At 39.8% G+C, this 13,227-nt stretch overlaps 1 protein-coding gene across 9 annotated transcripts in view; it reads left to right on the top strand.

Annotated features, from left to right (window-relative positions):
• DNAJC6 (DnaJ heat shock protein family (Hsp40) member C6) overlaps positions 1-13,227 on the top strand; it is a 166,359-nt gene that overhangs the window by 39,282 nt on the left and 113,850 nt on the right. The gene's annotated exons all lie outside the window — the stretch shown is intronic.

Raw genomic sequence — 13,227 nt, 5'->3', positions numbered from 1 at the left:
TTTTTGTATTTTTTGTAGAGACGGGGTTTCACCATGTTGCCGAGGCTGGTCTCGAACTCCTGGGCTCCAACAGTCTGCTTGCCTCGGCCTCCTAAAGTGTTGGGATAACAGGCATGAGCCACTGTACCTGGACTAATTTCTTTTAAAAGGGTGCCATTACATCCCATGAAGTGCTGGGAAGAACACTGGGGGTCTTAGCACTGAGAACGTAAATGCTTATTTGAATTCTGTTTTCAGTGCAATACTCAGCCTTATACTCTGCCTGGTGTTCCCTTGTCCATTGAACCTCTTGTTGCCCTCTCCAGAGAATAAATCTCTAGTCTTCTGTTGGGGTTGGGGGATGGCAATTGCCCATCTGCATTGTCCGAGGAAGGGGATCTGGGGGTCTGTCTTAGTATTGCCTTCACCTGTCTACATTGCCATCAAATCCTGAGTCCTTAGGGGATTCCACACTGTAACTCAGCTTGCCAGGTTAGGATTTAGCTTAATTCATTCTGTTTTTATTTTCTAAAATTTGTTGCTGTTTTCTCTGAATTCATAAGAAAGTTTTAAAAGGTTTGAAAGAAAAGCAATACAGAGAAGCTTAACTCTAACATGAAAAATTTATAACTAATGGCAACATTGGGAAAAAGCAAGATTGGCAGCATATGAAAGTAAGAACATTACACAAATGGGCATATTTAGTCAGAATTCTTAGGAGATGAACTGCTAAACGTCGGTTTCAGAATCCTACATAATGATTTGTGAGTGTGTGTATGCCCAAAGAACATTGAATTTGTAGGCAAAATTTTAAGTACACAGAAAAGTATAAAGCATTTATAAAGTGAATACACTGTGTAACTAGCATCCAAATCAAGTAACAGGAGGTTACTAGCAACCCAGAAGCCCCTTTCTAGTTCCTGACAACCCTCCAACCTCTACTAAGAATAACTAATGACCCAATATTTTACACTGTAGATTCGTTTTGTTCATTTTTGAATTTTGTATAAATGGAATCATTTAGTATATGATCTTTTGCTCTCATTTATTTTGCCCAGATTTATGTTTGTGAGACCCATTGTGTGGTAGTTGTAGTTCATTCTTTCTCATTCCTATATAGTATTCCATTGAGTGAATATACTAATTTAGTTTTTTCATTTTGGCAGACATTTCCAGTTTGGGTCTGCTATGAAAAGTACTACTATGAATATTCCCATATGTGTCTTTTGGTGCCCATGTGAACATATTTCTGTTGGTTATATACATATTTCTGTTGGTTATATATGTTGAAAATTACTGGGTCACATGGTATGTGCATATTGAGCTTTAATAGATACTGCCAAACAGTTTTACAAAATGGTTGTACCAAGTTTTACTCCTCTCAGCAGGGTGTGAGATTTCTAGTTATTCCACATCTTTACCAACATTTGATACTGTCAGTCATTTAAAATTTTTTTTTTTTTTCCGGAGACGGAGTCTCGCTCTGTCACCTAGGCTGGAGTGCAGTGGCACGATCTCGGCTCACTGCAACCTCCACTTTCCAGGTTCAAGCAATTCTCCTGCCTCAGCCTCCCGAGTAGCTGGGACTACAGGCATGTGCCACCATGCCTGGTCAATCTTTTGTATTTTTAGTAGAGATGGGGTTTCGCCGTGTTGGCCAGGCTGGTCTTGATCTCCTGACCTCTGATCCACCCGCCTTGGCCACCCAAAATGCTGAGATTACAGATGTGAGCCACCGCACCAGGCCAGTCATTTAAATTTTAGCCATTCTAGTTAGTATATCTGTCAGTGTGGTTTGCATTTGAATTTTCATGATGACTATGAGGTTAAGCACCTAGTCATAAGTTTATTGGGTATTTGTATGTAGTCTTTTGTGAGAGGCCTGATTATGACCAGCACCTTTATCTTGACTTTCCCAGCCACCAGAACCATAAGATACAAATATGTATTGTTTAAGCTATCCGGTCTATGCTATTTTGTTACAGCAGCCTGAGGGGAAGAGGGGAAGTGCTATTGTACCAGTACCAAACATAGGCCTAAGAGCACTGTGTCATTGTTGTTTTTTTTTTTTTTGAGACAGAATTTCTCCTGTTGCCCAGGCTGAGGTGCAGTGGCATGATCTGGGCTCACTCTAATCTCCACCTTTCGGGTTCAAGCAAATCTCCTGCCTCAGGCTCCTGAGTAGCTGGGATTATAGGCGCCCACTGCCACACCCAGCTAATTTTTGTAGTTTTAGTAGAGATGGGGTTTCACCATGTTGGCTAGGCTGGTCTCGAGCTCCTGACCTCAAGTGATCCACCCGCCTCAGCCTCCCAAAGTGCTGGGATTACTGGCGTGAGCCACTGCCTCTGTCTGAGCATTGTATGTTGAAACAACACACATATATATCTTACAGTTCTGGTGGCTGGAAAAGTCAAGATAAAGGTGCCAGCAGATTGCCAAATTTTCAGTTGGGCTGTCTGCCTTTTTCGTACTGATTTGTAGATTTTCTTATAGATTTATATTGAGTCCTTTGAATGTATGTATTGCAAAAATTTTCTGTCAATGCGGTTTCTATTTTCACTTTCTTAATGATATCTTTGGATGAACCAAAATTCTTTAATGCAGTCTACTTTATTGATTTGCTTCACAGTTCCTACTTTTTGAGTACTGTTTAAGAATTCTGTTTGCGTCAATATTGTGATATTACTTTATGTAGGTTTTCTTCTGAAAGCTTTATTGTTTTAGAGTATATTGATTTTTAAAAAATTTAAATGCATTTGTTCACATATCAGCCTGATCTATTGAAAAACACTTAAACACTTAAATAAGCTTAAATAATAACTTTTCCACAAACTATCTATGTGATCTTTGGCAAGGCAGTTAGCATTTTTTGTTGTTGTTGTTTATTTTTAAACTATTACCTTTCCTATGGTGCTGAAGGGCAGTTAGCATTTGAACTTAATTTCTTTAACTATAGTATGATAATAATAATATCCACCTTAGAGTATTGTAAGAATCATGACTATCTAAATGTTAGCTATTATTAAAAAGTCAGCTATTAGCAAAGACATTTTCAGAGACAATTGGAGATACTTAGATATAGATTGGATATTAGATGACAGTAAGGAATTATTAATTTTGTGTTGTGTAGGAAAATGTCCCTATTAGGAAATGCATCATGAAAAATTAAGATGTGAAGTAAAATGTCTCAGTTCATTCTTTAAAAGTTCAGCAAAAACGATAAAATCCCAAATATCTAGATAAAGCAAACTTGCAAAATGTTTCAAATTATTGAATTTTTTGTTTGTTTGTTTGAGATGGAGTCTTACTTTGTCACCCAGGCTGGAGTGCAGGGCACTATCTTGGCTCACTGCAACCTCCGCCTCCTGGGTTCGAGCGATTCTCTTGCTTCAGCTTCATGAGTAGCTGGAATTACAGGCATACGCCATCACACCTGGCTAATTTTTGTATTTTTATTAGAGACGGGGTTTCGCTATGTTGACCAGGCTGGTCTCAAACTGCTGACCTCAAGTGATCCACCCACCTTGGCCTCCCAAACTGCTGGGATGACAGGTGTGAACCACCGTGCCTAGCCAAATTATTGAATTTATACATTAGATATGTAGATATTCATCATGTGAAATTCTTTCAGCTTTTTCAGTATGTTTGAAATTTTCATAATAAAATATTCAAGGTAAAGTTAGTAATCAATCTATAGCATTCCTATTATTTAACATTTTCTCCAAAGCTAAAGGTGCAGAAGGACCTAATTAAATGGATTTTGAGTCACTTAGCCTGTTCTGCCTGGGAAAGGAGATTAAAATGAATTTAAAATAAAATGTGAACTATATCCCTGCATACTTGAGTGGGATAAAGCTGAGCCATAAAAATCCAGGTTTTGCTGGGTGTAGAAAAAAGGAGAAAGTGAGGAAGGGGTATGAGATGTACTGAGTGCTGTTAAGGGTCAGATACTCTGCTGGGTGCTGTAAATATCACCTTTCATTCATAAAGCAATTCTACGAGGTAAGCAATATTAGAAAAGTTTGATATGAAAAGTTTGATAGAAAAGCTTTGGACAACTTGACTAACACAACTAGTGGATGGTGGAGTGAGGATTTGTACCCAGATCTGTGTTTTTGCACGCAGATCTGTTTTTGCTTTTCTTCTTTTGTTCCTACTTTCCTCTCTCCCTCCCACCATTGTCACTTTTTTCCCGCCTTCACTCCCTTTCCTTTGTTCTTCCTTTCTTTCTGACTTCTTTACAAATGTTTTTATTTTTTATTTACTTTTTATTTTTTGAGACGGAGTTTTGCTCTTGTTGCCCAGGTTGGAGTGCAATGGCGCAATCTCAACTCACTGCAACCTCTGCCTCCCAGGTTCAAGGAATTCTTCTGCCTCAGCCTCCTGAGTAGCTGGGATTACAGGTGTCTGCCACCACGCCTGGCTAATTATTTGTATTTTTAGTAGAGACGGGGTTTCACCATGTTGGCCAGGCTGGTCTCGAACTCTTGACCTTAGATGATCCACCCACCTTGGCCTCCCAAAGTGCTGGGATTACAGGCATGAGCCACCACACCCGGCCTGGTTTTTTTTTTTTTTTTAATGAATGTTATTATGCTTTTCATTGTAGAAACTCTGGAAAACACATATGTATTAATTTAGGTTTTGCTACATAATAAACCACCCCAAACTTTTTTTTTTTTTTTCCTGAGACAGGGTCTTGGTGTATTGCCTAGGCTGGGGTGCAGCAGCATGAACGTGGCTCATTACAGCTTCGACTTCCTGGGCTCAAGCAATCCTCCTGCCTCAGTTTCCTGAGTAGCTGGGACCACAGGCGCACACCATTATGCCTGGCTATTTTCTTTAATTTTTTTTGTAGAGATGGGGTCTCATCATGTTGCCTAGGCTGGTCTCAAACTCCTGGGCTCAGGTGATCCTCCTGCCTTGGCTTCCCAAAGTACTGGGAATATAGGTGTGAGCCATTAGACCCAGCCAGTTTATTTTTTATTTTTTATTTTACACTGTGTTGAGATAATCACCCCCAAAATTAGTGGCTTAAGACAGCATACATTCAGGGCACAATTCTGCTGGCAGTAATTTAAATGAGCTCAGAGGGCAGTTCTTCCAGTCTGGGCCAACCTCAGCTGTTGTCATTGGGGCTCACTCAAATGTATGAGGCATCAGCTGGGATGTCAGGATCAGCTCCTCCATGTGGCCTCCCATCCTACAGCAGACTAGCTTGGGCTTGTTATCCTGGAGAAGGAGAAGAGGAGCCAAGAGAGCAAGCAGAAATCCGCAGTGCTCTTGGGCCTGTGTCTGGAGCTGGTAAAACAGTACTTCCCCTCTGCCTCAGTCAGCTCAGGCTGCTGTAACAGAACATCATAGACTGGATAGCGTAAACAACACACACTTATATCTCACTGTTCTGGTGGCTGGGAAGGTCAAGATAAAGGTGCTGGCAGATTCAGTTGCTATGAGGACCCTTATCCTGGCTTGCAGAAGGCTGCTGGCTGCCTCTCATTGAGTCCTCACATGGGGGTAGATGGGGTGTGTGAGAGAGAGAGCGAGAGAGACAGTGAGCACATGCTCTGGTGTTTCTTCTTTTCCTTATAAGGACACTAATCCCATGATGGGGGCCCTACCCACATAACCTCATTTAAACGTAATCATCTTCCAAAGGCCCCCGTCTCTAAATACTACCACATTGGGAGTTAGGCCTTCAACATAGGAATTTTGGAGGGACACAGACACTCACTCCCCAACACCCTCTATTGTACAAAGCAAGTCACAAGGCCAGCCCAGATTCAAGGAGTGAAGAAGTGTACTCTACCTCTTGGTGAGAAGAAATATAAAATAATATTGCATTGTGATATGGATGGCAGCAAGTGAGGGTGAGTGGGATGAATGTTTGCAGCCATTTTTGCAAACATTTTTTCATAACATACAAAAATAAACATCTACTTTAAGTCATTTCTAATACCATTATCAAGAGCTAATTATTGTTAATATGTTGGTCTATGCACATATAGGGGCAGATATGCACGTACAGAGGCATAGTTTTGTCTGTTCAAATACAGAGGCAGATTATTTTTAAGAATATAATTTTCATTTAGAATCAAACTTAATTTCTATTAGTGTATTTTCCCAGGTATTACATTTTCCTTGAAAACATGTTTACCCTATGATGCAAAGGAAATCAACATAAATTGCTATGTTCCAGGCATTGTGCTAAGCACTTTCACTCAGTTATCTTAACTAAAAAACAAGTTTCTTGTTAATTTGCAGGGTTAATTTGCATCAAAACAAGGAATTCGTTTGTTGCTACAAAGAAAAAGCAATGAAAGGACTTTGTGAAAAGGTTCAGAGAAAATGATAATGGTTAAGACATATCAGGAATACCCATTTTTCTCTTGAAACCTGACTTGTGAACTATAACAGAAAATATAGAAGATAAATCCTTGTACCTATTGCCCACCAATCCGGTCTTTTCATTTTATAGGTGAAGTCATGTCATTATTTATGTATCTGTTTGATTTGGCTGTATTTCAGGATCATGTTGAACATCAGTTCTTATTGTATGGGTAACATAAATAAGAAGCAGAAAATGTAGAGGGCAAAGGCCAAGGTTTGATCCTGGGCTTGGCACTGATTAGTTGTTGACTATGAAAAAAAATCACTTAATTTTTTTGAGTTCAATTTTATCATCTGTAATTACAAAAGCTTCAGTCTTCTTAAAATTGTTGTGAAGATTGACTACAGCATTTTATATCTGCACTGTCTGATGTAGTAGCCACTGGCTATAAGTGGCTATTGAGCATTTGAAATGTGGCTAGTCCAATTGAGATGTGCTGTAAGTATAAAATACACAGTAGATTTTGAACACTTAAGTGGAAAAATATATAAAATATCTTATTGATTACATGTTGAAATGGCAATATATTGTACTCATTGAGTTAAATAAAGTGTTATTAAAATTAATTCACTTGTTTATTTTTTAAATTCACTTGTAAAAATTTATTTTGGCTGCTGGAAATTAAAAGATTACATATATGGCTCACATTATATTTCTACTGGACAATGTTTTGCTTAAAAAATGTTCTCTGTACAATATAGAGTACAGCATAAATGTTAGTTATAGCCAGAAAAAAAGTATAGGAGGTTTAGGTTAATATGTAAGGATTCTAAGTGGTAGCATGATGCTTATTATTTTTGCTACATTTATAATGTAAGCTTTTATTTAGGCATCTTAAGTTCTTCTTTTTGTGTGTTATAGAGAAGTAGGGATGGAAGTGCTAATCCAATTATGTGAGGAAATCATAATAACTTCAGTGTATTGAGCTACAGTGATGCAGGCATTGTGTTAAGTACTGTATTAGGCAGGATTCCTTTGATTACAAGTGACAGAGATGCAATCTGAATTAACTAAATTGAAAAAGGGGGATCTTGTAATTGTACAAAGCATGGGAGTGCATCTAGGTCTCCTGAATTTCTAGAATATAAACACTGTTTTTCCTATATACCTATCTTCCTCTCTCAAACTTACTTCTCCCTCCTCAGCAGCATTGTTCTCTCAGATCACTTATCTCCACATGTCAGAAAGAATGGCTCCTTCAACCTCTGTGTGTCATCTTTGTTCTAGGGAAGGACGGACTCAGACTTGCTCTTTCTGGTTTTAAATGGAAAAGTCCTGTGAAAAAGCCATGGTTGACCTAGCTTGGTTACAGTTACCTATCCCTGGGCTATGGCAACTCTAACCCAACCACAGAAGAGAATTTCCCAGAAAAAGGGACCACTCTTCTTGGTTGATAAAAGAATAAATGTACACTATAGCTACTGTAGCTAATTTAATATGTACAGCCAATCAGTAGGGTAGTACCTCAATGAACAAATGAGAAACTGAGACTCAGAAAAGTTATGTATTTTGCTCAAGTTCAAATATCCAGGCTGGAAGTCTGGGTCTGTCCATCTCCAAAGTCCATGTTCTTAACTACCACACTGAGAAAGTTCTAGTAAATGGGGTTTGTGTTGACTTAAGTTTTACTGAATTATTTAATAGGTCTTTGCTATTTTTTTCCTCCTATCATTGCTTCCCATTGAAAGTTAAGATAGATTGAGGACAAGGGAACTGGCCCCATGGTAATACTCAGTAAATCCTTATGGAATTGAAAACTAACACCACTATGCTTTCCAATCTTGTGACCAAGGCTATAAAGGCATTAGAAAAGCACTGCTATCATTATCTTTGTACCATGAGCTTAAGACATACTTACCACTACTTGGACATTTCCTTTTTGTAATTTGCAATCTTCTGCCTTCTTTTGAAAACTTCTTATTTTTTACCAACACATGGTTCCCTATAGTCTATACCACATGGGCATAGAGATTTCAGAGGCAAAGATTAAAGAGTCATACTCTGTTATTCATAAATAAAATATGGCCCAAAGGGAATTTTAAAACATGATGATCTGCAAGTTTTTCAGAAAAATGGTCTGGAGTTTGTCAGTCTCCTACTCGGATCAAAAATAAAGTCAAAGTTTTCAACTAAAATAATTGCAGTAGGCTACAAATCTGTTTGTCTACTTTAATACAGTAGAAATGGAAAGTAGCAGTAAGTGACAACTTTATTGGCTGAATTCATATTAAGCAGTGTAATGGAATGCTGAGAACTCTGACCCAGACTGGTCAGAAAACCAGTCTCCTATATGTAGCTCTGTGACCTTAATCAATAATAAGTACAAAGGCTAACTAACCTTCATTGGGTGCTAAACAGCGTAGAACATCTTTTCATAGGTTGTTGACTGACTCTGCCCAGTGGCAGTAGTTATTCATTCATTGGACACATCTTTTTTTTTTTTTTTTTTTTGAGACGGAATCTAGCTCTGTCACCCAGGTTGGAGTGCAGTGGCGCAATCTTAGCTCACTGCAACCTCCGCCTTCCGGGTTCAAGCAATTCTCTGCCTTAGCCTCCTGAGTAGCTGGGATTACAGGCACCCGCCACCACGCCTGGCTAATTATTTGTATTTTTATTAGAGACGGGGTTTCACCATGTTGGCCAGGCTGGTCTTGAACTCCTGACCTCGTGATCCACCTGCCTCAGCCTCCCAAAGTGCTGGGATTACAGGAGTGAGCCACCATGCCCAGCCTCATTTGGCACATCTTTATCAGGCATCTACCCTGTGTTAGGCATGGAGTTAGGTACCAAATATGGCTCTGCCATCATGGAGCTTACAGTCTGGTGTGGGAAGTCATACATGTAAATAGGCAATTTCAGTGTAGCATGTTGTAAGTGCTATGTTAGAAGACGTAGACTATTCTACGGGACCTCATAAAATGATATCAAACGTTGTTTTGAGAAATTGGATGGTTTCCTGGGACGTGCTATCTCCATTTAGGGATCTGAAGGGCAGGCTGGGATTGGCCAGGTGGGGGATCGCAACGAAGCTCTTTGTCTGGACTTAGAAAGAGGTTGGGAAGGGGGAGGTGGTGAAGGCTGAGGGCTGAGTCTTGAGGGAAATTAGCTGGTCCTAGAATGCAGAGTCCATTATGCTGACTACCTTTGACTGAGGGTGATAGGAAACCCTTGAATAGTTTTAAGCAACTGAGTCACATAATTAGATCTCTGCATTTTAGAAAGCTGAAATGTGAATCAATTTTTTTCATTTTTCTGTCTTGATTTTCTTATCTTTAAATTGAAAGGGATAGTCTACCCTTTTTAACTCTCTCCAGCTTTAGTAGTCCATACATTTCTCCTATTTTGGCAAAACTTAATGAAACTGCCTTTGCAAAAATTATAACAGTGAGAAAATTATGACAGTGACAGATCTGACTTAATGACTCCATTTTGCTTCTAACCTTCAAGCTGCCCTTGTTCATTGTTGGGTGCAGGCTGAACTAAGTTTGGGAGGAACTTAGTTTAACCTTGAAACAAAGATGATAACAGCCCTTCTTGCCTGAAACCAGACTGCCCATGTAGGACTAATAAATTAGCTGCAAGATTGGAAATGTAGGTTTAGGAGTCCTGTAGCCGGAGGCTGCAAGTTCTGAACCTCCCCGGTTGCTCCTTGGGGTAACATCATTATTGTAAAACCTAAGATTGGTGTGAGATGTTTTTCAGACCTTGCATTCTGAGGCACCAGCTGGTGCCACCCAGACTGGTAATCTGGCGCAACCAGTTCTGCAGCGCCTCCCAGGAACAGAAGACAGCAAGAAGAACCCACTTTGACCCCCTATGATTCCATCTCTGACCCAATCAATCAGCACTCCCCACTCCCTGGCCCCCCTATGTGCCAAATCATCCTTTAAAAAAACCCTAGTGTCTGAATTTTCCAAGGAGACTGAATCAAGTAATAAAACTCTGATCTCCCGTTCAGTTGGCTCTGTGTGAATTACACTCTTTCTCTATTGCAATTCCCCTGTCTTGATAAATCGGCTCTTATCTGGGCAGTGGGCAAGGTGAACTAGTTGGATGATTACATTACTTCCATGCTGATTTTGAGATCTGTTGGGCAGCAAGGCCTAAGATTACAACTAGTACTTGAAACTGAGGCAAGTTTTGTGGGTCTAGGGTGGGTGAAGGTGGGAGGTGAGGTGAGGACAAGAAACTGAATGAATGATGTGTTGTTTTTACTGGGAAAAAAGGAAATGGGAAGGTATGCAGTGTCCTTTGACAGTCTCCTGAAGAGAAACTGGTTAGGGAATAGCTTTGGCCTCTCAGCAGGCAGGTGGAATGGTACTTTGCCGCAATTCTAGTACAGATGAAATCTGATAGTTACTCCCCCCAAATTATGAAGTCTGGAATTTGCTTAACGGTAGTAAGGGGTCTATACATATGAAAAAAGACTGACCATGACTTTTTTTTTTTTTTTACCGTTCAAAGTGTTTGTTAATTATTTATTAAGATAAACAGTTTCTTAGCCCGCATATTCATGTTTCACAGATAGTTCAGGAACACAGGTACAGTGACAAACTTCTATATAATTCAACCCAAAGAAATACTTTATGTTCTAAAATCACTTTGTACTCTGAGAGATATTAACCTTCCTCATCTCAAATTCTTTAATGGAATTATAATTTCTGTAGAAATCTGCATATGCCTTCTTTCTTGGTCAGGCCACAGCAAACTTACAGAGAGCTGCAACCCCAGGGTTATAACGAATGCTTCAACAATATGAAATCACAGATGCTTGGCCAGAAGGCCACACATCCCAGGTTACACCAAGGCACTAAGAGCCATGGTAGTTATTGTCCTTGATAGGGATGTCAGCATCAACACCAGTGTCTTTCCTGGATGATGGAGAAATGGACCAACTTCGTGAGTATTGATACTGAGTGATATATACAAAGAAGTCCATTATATGATTTTCTCTACTTTTGAGTATGTTTGAAAATTTCCCTAATAGAAAGTAAAAAGATAGAATAATAAATTAAAAATACCCCCACTTATTACCTAAGTTTACTTTTAGCACAAATGGAAAATAAGTCAGACTCTCTCATTTGGCCATATTGAAGCTAATAGTCTCAGAACCACTGTGTCATAACACTGACATTTTGCTTTAAGCTTTGTATCACCTTTAATGGCTTAAAATATTCTAGACTGTATTGAGATCATGCAAATAGATCAAAGAAAGAGAATTACACCCAAAGGAAGGGATAGCTGTACTTGGGAGTTCACTGGTAACAGAGTCAGGGGTCCACAGCTCTGGGCTGGGTCTGTCCTGAAAGACAGTCTCTGAATAGCAGGATGAGATGGAGTGATCACTGGCTTTGGAGTCAGACACAATAGACTGAGCTATGTTGAAGGACAATGACAACAAATAACACAATAGATAGCATTCATTGAACCCTCACTATATGCCAGGCATTATGCTAAGCTCTTTATGTACTTTATATTATGCAATTTTAATAACTACCCTGTTTTTATTAGTATTTTATGGATGAGAAAACACAGGTTTAGAGAAGTTATCACATTTGTCCATGACCACATGAACATGTAATTCCCAGTAAATATTTTTGTAAATAAATATCTGAAAGTGTCCGGGCACGGTGGCTCATGCCTGTAATCCCAGCACTTTGGGAGGCCAAGGCAGGCGGATCACCTGAGGTCAAGAGTTTGAGACCAGCCTGGCCAACATGCTGAAACCCCGTCTCTACTGAAAACACAAAAGAATTAGCTGGCCATGGTGGTGTGTGCTTGTAATCCCAGCCACTGGGGAGGCTGAGGCAGGAGAATTGCTTGAACCCGGGAGGTGAGCCAAGATTGCGCCACTGCACTCCAGCCTGGGCAACAAGAATGTGAAAACTCCATCTCAAAAAAAAAAAAAAAAAAAAGAAAAAAAGTCTGAAATCCAGTGGTTAATGGTGGTAGGTTGTACCCCAGTTAGTTTGGATGCACATAACAGAAAAAAGCAAAATAACAGTGGCAAAATAATAACTAAGTAGTTTGTTTTTCTCTCACCTCTAAGTAATCTAGAGGTAATCAGTCTAGGGTTGCTAGGGCTCTCTGGAGCTCGGGGTTCTTCTGTTTTACTGCTTCATTGTGAATGTCTTCCACCCTCAAGGTTAACTCATGGTCCAAGTACCTGCTGGAGCTCCGTATTCCAACTAGAAGAAAGGGAAAAGGATTGGAAGGACATACCACCTACCCTCCTTTTTAAGGATCCATACCAGAAATTGCACATATTATTTTTGCTTATAATTACAATGGCTACAACTTAGTCCTATGTATGCACCTAGTAGATTACAGAAAACTTGCATGTGGCAGGTCCAAGACATGAAAGAGACTGAAAAATATTTATACTATGTCGCCACATGCCCAGCTAAAGGGCATAGAAGCATAGAAGATGGAGAGCAATATTGAGGATCACTAGCAATCACTGCTTAGCCCACACTCAGCTGCATTCCAGAGTTTTATCTCTTTGGGTATGGTAATCCTTCTCATGAAACCTTTCACATTCGAATAGATGAAAAACCCATGCACTTAGTTTAGTGTTCAGAAAATGCTAGTTCCTTCCCTTTAATTAGATGTTGTCAAGTGAGCAGCAGTGATTTGGTGCTCTGGAGACTCAGCACCCCAAGAATTTGTTCCACCTGTGTCTGGGGTGGTGACTGCCTTCTGCATCACCAGCATAGACGATTTGCCCCAAGTTCTACATGCTCTGTGGCCCAGCACCCTGTTAGGTACAATGGGGTTGCAAAAAGAAGCATCCAGATTTTAAGGATCTTGAACATGAAATCACACATAATGGGCTCAGGGCCAAACATGGGACT

This window comes from Pongo pygmaeus, chromosome 1 (assembly GCF_028885625.2).
Source record: "Pongo pygmaeus isolate AG05252 chromosome 1, NHGRI_mPonPyg2-v2.0_pri, whole genome shotgun sequence".
Lineage (NCBI taxonomy): Eukaryota > Metazoa > Chordata > Mammalia > Primates > Hominidae > Pongo > Pongo pygmaeus.
This window is presented reverse-complemented; position numbering and strand designations above follow the sequence as displayed.